The sequence below is a fragment of the Branchiostoma belcheri genome, unplaced genomic scaffold (assembly GCF_001625305.1).
Source record: "Branchiostoma belcheri isolate BF01 breed outbred unplaced genomic scaffold, Haploidv18h27 scaffold12, whole genome shotgun sequence".
NCBI lineage: Eukaryota > Metazoa > Chordata > Leptocardii > Amphioxiformes > Branchiostomatidae > Branchiostoma > Branchiostoma belcheri.
The window spans coordinates 778,160-784,450 of record NW_017802602.1 but is presented as its reverse complement, the minus strand read 5'-3'; positions in this window follow the sequence as shown (position 1 = coordinate 784,450).

The following is a 6,291-nucleotide window of genomic DNA, read 5'->3' as shown; positions in this document are numbered from 1 at the left end:
TCTCAGTTTCAAGATGGCGGACGCCGCTGACTCACATATTTCTGTCTTTTTTCGAGCGAATTCGAAATGATCCCTGTGTAGTAACGTGTGTAGTATGTAGTGATTTGACTAAAGGTCTATCCATGAGAAAGGTCCAAATTCGCTCGAATAACACAGAGAGACGTGAGTACGCTCCGTCAGCGGCGCCCCTGGAAAGCCGGGCCCAGGTTACGTCATTCAACGTCATTAGTAAAATTGCACTGCATTCCGTAAAATTACACTGTATACTAGTAAACTTGCACTGTATACCGTAAAATTGCACTGTATACTAGTAAACTTGCACTGTATACCGTAAAATTGCACTGTATACTAGTAAACTTGCACTGTATACCGTAAAATTGCACTGTATACTAGTAAACTTGCACTGTATACCGTAAAATTGCACTGTATACTCTGGCTGTCTGGCACCCCTGGAAATTGTCCGGATCGAGCCGAATTGATTCGCGTTGATCCGGCTTCGAGCTAGGTACACCATACATAGGGGTTGCTGATTTTGTAATCGGCTATAACTTGGGGTGTGGTGCATGTATCTTTATGATATTTGGTAGGTAGGATGAGGTTGGGAAAAGGAAGGTCAATGTCAATTTTTGGTACTCTAGCGGTTTTGTAAGATACTGCAGCAGGGTGCATGGGTATGGTATCTCGTGTTGTGGACATAAAGATTAACATCATTTGACAAAGGTATGAGGTCGTGGAACTCTAGTTCGTAATGTTTTGCTGATTACTTGGGAGAATTGGTCTGCCGTGTCACAAGCTCCGGGGAGTCAATCAACATGAGAAAATTCCGCAAACGGTTGGTACGCCTTTGAGGTAGCCGCCCGCTGAACGATGATGTTTTGGCCCTGTTCAGACCAAGCCGGTGGAAGCGCATTGGATCCGGATTCCACCGAAGCATGAACAATCTGACCCCTCAAAATGGGTCTAGACCTTTTAGCCGAATCGTTAGAGCGTCGGCATGTGTACTGATGCCTGGGTTTGGTTGTGGGTTCGAACCCCGGCCCGGGACCAGGTTTTTTTTTTATCTGTTTCTACTCGCTCCTCCTATTTCTTACTGATAATAGAACCAAGGAAACTTGGATTTCACCACTCCTAAAACACTTGACACCGACAAGTGTTCTGCTTGAAATCACCGTCAAGTTGAGGCATTTCGTGTTTTTACACGGTTCGTGGTGCTGAAATAGACTCCTTTATCCTATTGACGACTGACAGAGACAGAGTGTGACGAATGGTACGTGAAAGTATGTCCCCTGGGTCACTAATAACAGTGAGGTCGCGGCCTGCCCTGAGGCGCAAGGCGCAAATATTTGTCAGAGGAGCTGGGGTGCGGGTAGGGGTTTTCTAATCTTCGGGCGGGTCGTGTGTGAGGTCGTGTGGCGTAGGGGCAGAGTGCTCGACTCACGCGGGAACCAAGAGGTCCCGGGTTCGAGTCCTGACATGCCACCGATCTTGTGCCCTTGAGAACTTTCCTCACTTCACTCAGGTGAAAATGAGTATTATCCCCTGTGTTAGTGGAGGCATTAATATAAGTTGTAAAAACTTGAGTGTCCCGTCACCACGTCTTGTGATTGGATCTTGGAATTAAAAAAGAAATCTCCGGGCGGATTTTTTTGTGGCGGCTAATATAATATGCCCTATTCCCACTAGGATAGAATTGTCCGGCTCGAAGCCGGATCAAAGGGAATCTATTCGGCTCGTTCCGGACAATTCTATATATTCTAGTGGGAAAAAGGAAGTACGAAACAGTATCCAATTGGCAGAGGAGTTTTCAATGCGCTGCACTTTGGCAAAAAATACGGGTGCAAAACAACAACCAACCAAACAAACGACCTAAAAACGTCAAAAGACGTCAAAAATAAGCCATGTTTAAGCATAAACCTCTGCTTGGAGAGCTTAGTTTTTCGGAATGGCGGAACAAAAGAACTTCATGGGGCACCACAACGGCGAGTTGTTGTAAGCCAGTGCCTTCCGGCCAACATTCACCCTCGATGGCCTTCATTGAATTGTTGCCTAATAGATGTGGGATATATCTGACCTCAGAACTTAACGATTGCAAACAACTCAGGTTATCCTCTTTCTTAGACCAAGGACTTTTTAAAAATATATTCCAACATCTAATCACAAGACGTGGTGACGGCACACTCAATTTTTTCAACTTATATTAATGTCGCCACCAACACAGGGGACAATACAATACTCGTTTTCACCTGAGTGAAGAGAGGAAAGTGCCTTTCCCAAGGTAACAAGATCGGTGGCATGTCAGGACTCGAACCCGGGACCTCTTGGTTCCGAGTCGAGCACTCTGCCGCTACGTCACACGACCCCACTGCTTAGACTAGCAGTTTGAGTTGGATACTCTTGTATGCATGTTACAGCCATGCCTACTGGATGGCAATCTTGGCAACTGTGTGGGATTTATTCCAGTGTCCCTCCCTCAACTACCAGCAATGTACCATCCCTTCCTCCGACAATGCGTGTTTCTCAGGCCCAGGCTTGCAAGGGGGGTGGGGTCCCCGACAACGCTCTACGCTGAATTCGGAAACTTCTCGATTACGCTTTACGATAAATCCCAAGTGGCTACAACGCATTACGTAGAATTAAAACGGCGAATACGCTCTACGCAAAATGCGCCAATATTAAAACACTCTACGTTGGAAAACCCGACCGGGAGTGACCCAACGGCGGTCTCGTTTTCGTGCGAGGTCACGCGCGGTCACGCCAAGGATGCGCTCTCGCGAGAATAGAATCATGTATCTGGAATGAGGTCTATTAGAGCGGTCCGTCTACGCTCTACATGTACGTAGAATGCATTAAAGCGGCCGATTACGCTCTACGGGAAAGGGCTTGCGGGGCCCCTCCTATTTGTATGCCGCCCGGGCTTCCATACTCGAATCATGGATTCGGCCCTCGTGCCCGAGAACGATTCGCCTAAACTACATTCATTGTTGTTTGATGAAAACACGCAAGGTAGCGTGTTATCAATTTTAGAGGTCAACGACCTACTTGGTGCCTCCCCCCCCCCTCAGCGTATCTCGGCCGAATGCCGACGTAGTCCCGCCAGAGGGGTGAAACTAGTCCTAGAACGGACACATTATTGATTATTGACCATTACTGCTCTTTAAGTTACTGCTCCGTAAATTTTGGTATTGCATATGAATAAAGAAATATCACCCTGTAATCCATGACCGGGTCAATATTCGAGGTCAAATAGCATGGTACCCGTTTGAAATTATCACCGACAAGTTTTCGGCTGATGTTTGGAATGTCCTCTACTCGACCTTGAGCGTATCAAACGACCCCCCCCCCCCGGCAGAACATAAACGTGACTGGAATACATGCATCATGGCCGACGTGTCTCATGTTTCGCTGTAAACAGTCTGGGCTACAAGGCGGTGACGTACGAGCAAGGAGGTTGAAAATTATAAATCAAATTTAAATTAAAAATCAAATTTAAATTAAAAATCAAATTTAAATTTAAATTTTCTTGGTACCAAACGGGATTTTTAACGGCTGTGAAGCACTGTCAACGCATCATTTCTTTCACCAGAACGAAATTTGGAAGTCTGGCCCATGAACGTGACCGGAAATCGAACGGACGGTCCCCAATTCCCAAGGGTATTTTTCACCTTGTTGATCGACAGAAAAATTGGCAGCTGCAGCTGCGTGTTCCATTTGGGGTCAAAGTTCAAGGTCAGATATCAATGTCAAAGCTACCACTGATCTGCAACGGCTATAATATCAAAATATATTCCACAGACACCCTACAAACCATAATGAGAATTTGCCACCTCAGGTGGTACCAACATGGAGGTAAAAAAAACACATGTCCTTGGTACCAATGTCCTTCAATGATGGTCCCAATGTGTGAAATTTGGGAGTCTGGCCCATGGACTACAGGAAATCGAACGGACGGTCCCCCAATTCCCAAGGGTATTTTTCACTTTGTTGATCGACAGAAAATAATGGCCGACGCAGCTGCATGCATGCATGACTCATGTGCTCGTGTTCAAGGTCAGATAGCAAGGTCAAAGCAAGGACATTATACACAGTATAATGTATAATGTCCTTGGTCAAAGCTACCAATCTGAAATCAAAATATATTGCACAGACACCCTTTAATAAGGCTTACTGTTAAAAAAAACATTATGAGAATTTGCCAATATGTGAAATTGGGGGGGGGGTTACAAGTCTGGACCATGGACTAAATATTTAGTCTGGCCATGGACTAATAGTGTGACAAGAAATCGAACGGACGGTCCCCCATTCCCAAGGGTATTTCTCAGCCTGTTGAGCGGCAAAAAAATGACCGATGCAGCTGCATGCATGATTCATGCACTCGTGTTCCATAATAATGGGTCAAAGTTCAAGGTCAGATAGCAAGGTCAGAGCTACCAATCTGCAAGTTCGGCTATAATATATATTCCACAGACACCCTACTGTTCAAAAACCATGATGAGAATTTGCCACGGCCTCCGGCAAGTGGTACCAATATGTGAAATTTGGGGGTCTGGCCCATGGACTAATAGTAATGGTGTAACAAAAAAATGAACGGACGATCCCCAATCCCAAGGGTATTTCTCAGCCTGTTGAGCGGCAAAAAAATGGCCGATGCAGCTGCATGCATGCATGATTCACGTACTCGTGTTTAACGAGGGCCTGCATGGGGGGGGGGGGGGTGATAACGAATGAAGCAAAATTTTCGCCGTTGATGACGAACTAATTTGCAATTTAATACGAATTACGTTTATTTATTTAATTAATTCGATTGCGACGATACAACGAACGGGCGGACGACGAATTACGTTCATTTTTGGGAAGGCTGGCTACGGATTACGAAGACTAAAAAGGTCCGATTACGCCTTACGAAAAATGGCATGCAGCCCTCAATGCATATCATTCATGCACTCGTGTTTAACGAGCGTGCCAGCCTTGGGTGCGCTAACCAATGAGCGCCCGCCAGCTACGTGCGGTACGCTTTGCTTTGGCAAACAATCGGCTAGGCGACTGCCTGGCTGGGCGGGCGCCAGAAATTCTACGTCAATAGCGTGTGAATCATTGTGTGCAGCCGCGTCTAGCGGGGGCCCCCGAAAGGGTAGTGCTGTATCGGTATAGCCGGTATAACCGCCCGTCGGCGTAACACACCAGATTCGCAGGCACGCGGCGCGGCGGCAGCTAGCTATATCTTGACACACACACAACACACACACAACAATCACACAATCTTTGCACATTTAATTTCAGGACTTTCTAGTGATGATGCCCCATTTTCTGTGCCTGGTGGCAACGAGTTCCACTCTACCATAGCTCTTGGGAAATACGAGTTGTGGTACGCCGGTAGTGCTAATTTTTTTTTTGCAGCTGAGTTCTATATACATTGTGTACTCATGTAAGGCCACACCGATTTAATTTTATGGATGACATCCGCGCGCGCATTGATTTTCGCCCGATCTCAAAAAAAAAAAAAGATCACGTATTCCGAGGCTCTGGCCTGGCTTTAGGCCTGGGTAGTGCATGGTGGTGATAACTCTGGTTGACGGCAGCCAGGCTACCGAAGCTCCAAGACTCAAGAACTCAGTACATACGTACAGCAGTGTCGATTCATATATTCCGCAAAAATCCAGCATGTGTCGGCCTGTCATATACGTCGCTATGTAATGCGCCAAATTCACAATACCAGGTTTGTATTCTTGTGGTTTTGTAGCATTTTTATTTTTGGCCGGATTTTTATTTTTTTCGCCCGCGCGCACTAGTTTGGGGGTCTTCAGAGGATGTCATCCATAAAATTAAATCGGTGTGGCCTAATGTGGGCTCTAGAAAATATTCGTCAATTGCGTGTGAATTGTCTAGCCCGGGGCCTCCCGAAGGGTAGTGCTGAGTTGATTTTTTGCAGCTGAGTTCCATTAATATTATAAATAAATGTGGGAGCCAGGCATTCTACGTCAATAGCCTGTGAATTGTGTGAAGCCGTGTCTAGTGGGGGCTCTCAGAAGGGTAGTGCTGAATGGAATTTTTTCTGCAGCTGACTAGTGTTGGCATGGGTTCGCGGGCGTGGTGACCACTGTCAGAGCTCCATCCACTGTAAAGAAATGATAACCTGGGCGGTTCCAAAATTGCGATTGAACCCTGTCTTTAGTCATCCCACACACAAAATGGTGAAACCTGAGTTGAGACAGAATGATTGCGTTTTTTCGAAGGGACCAATCGTTATTTGTGGATATGGGGGGGGGGAGGTGCATGGTGGGGTGGGGGGGGTGC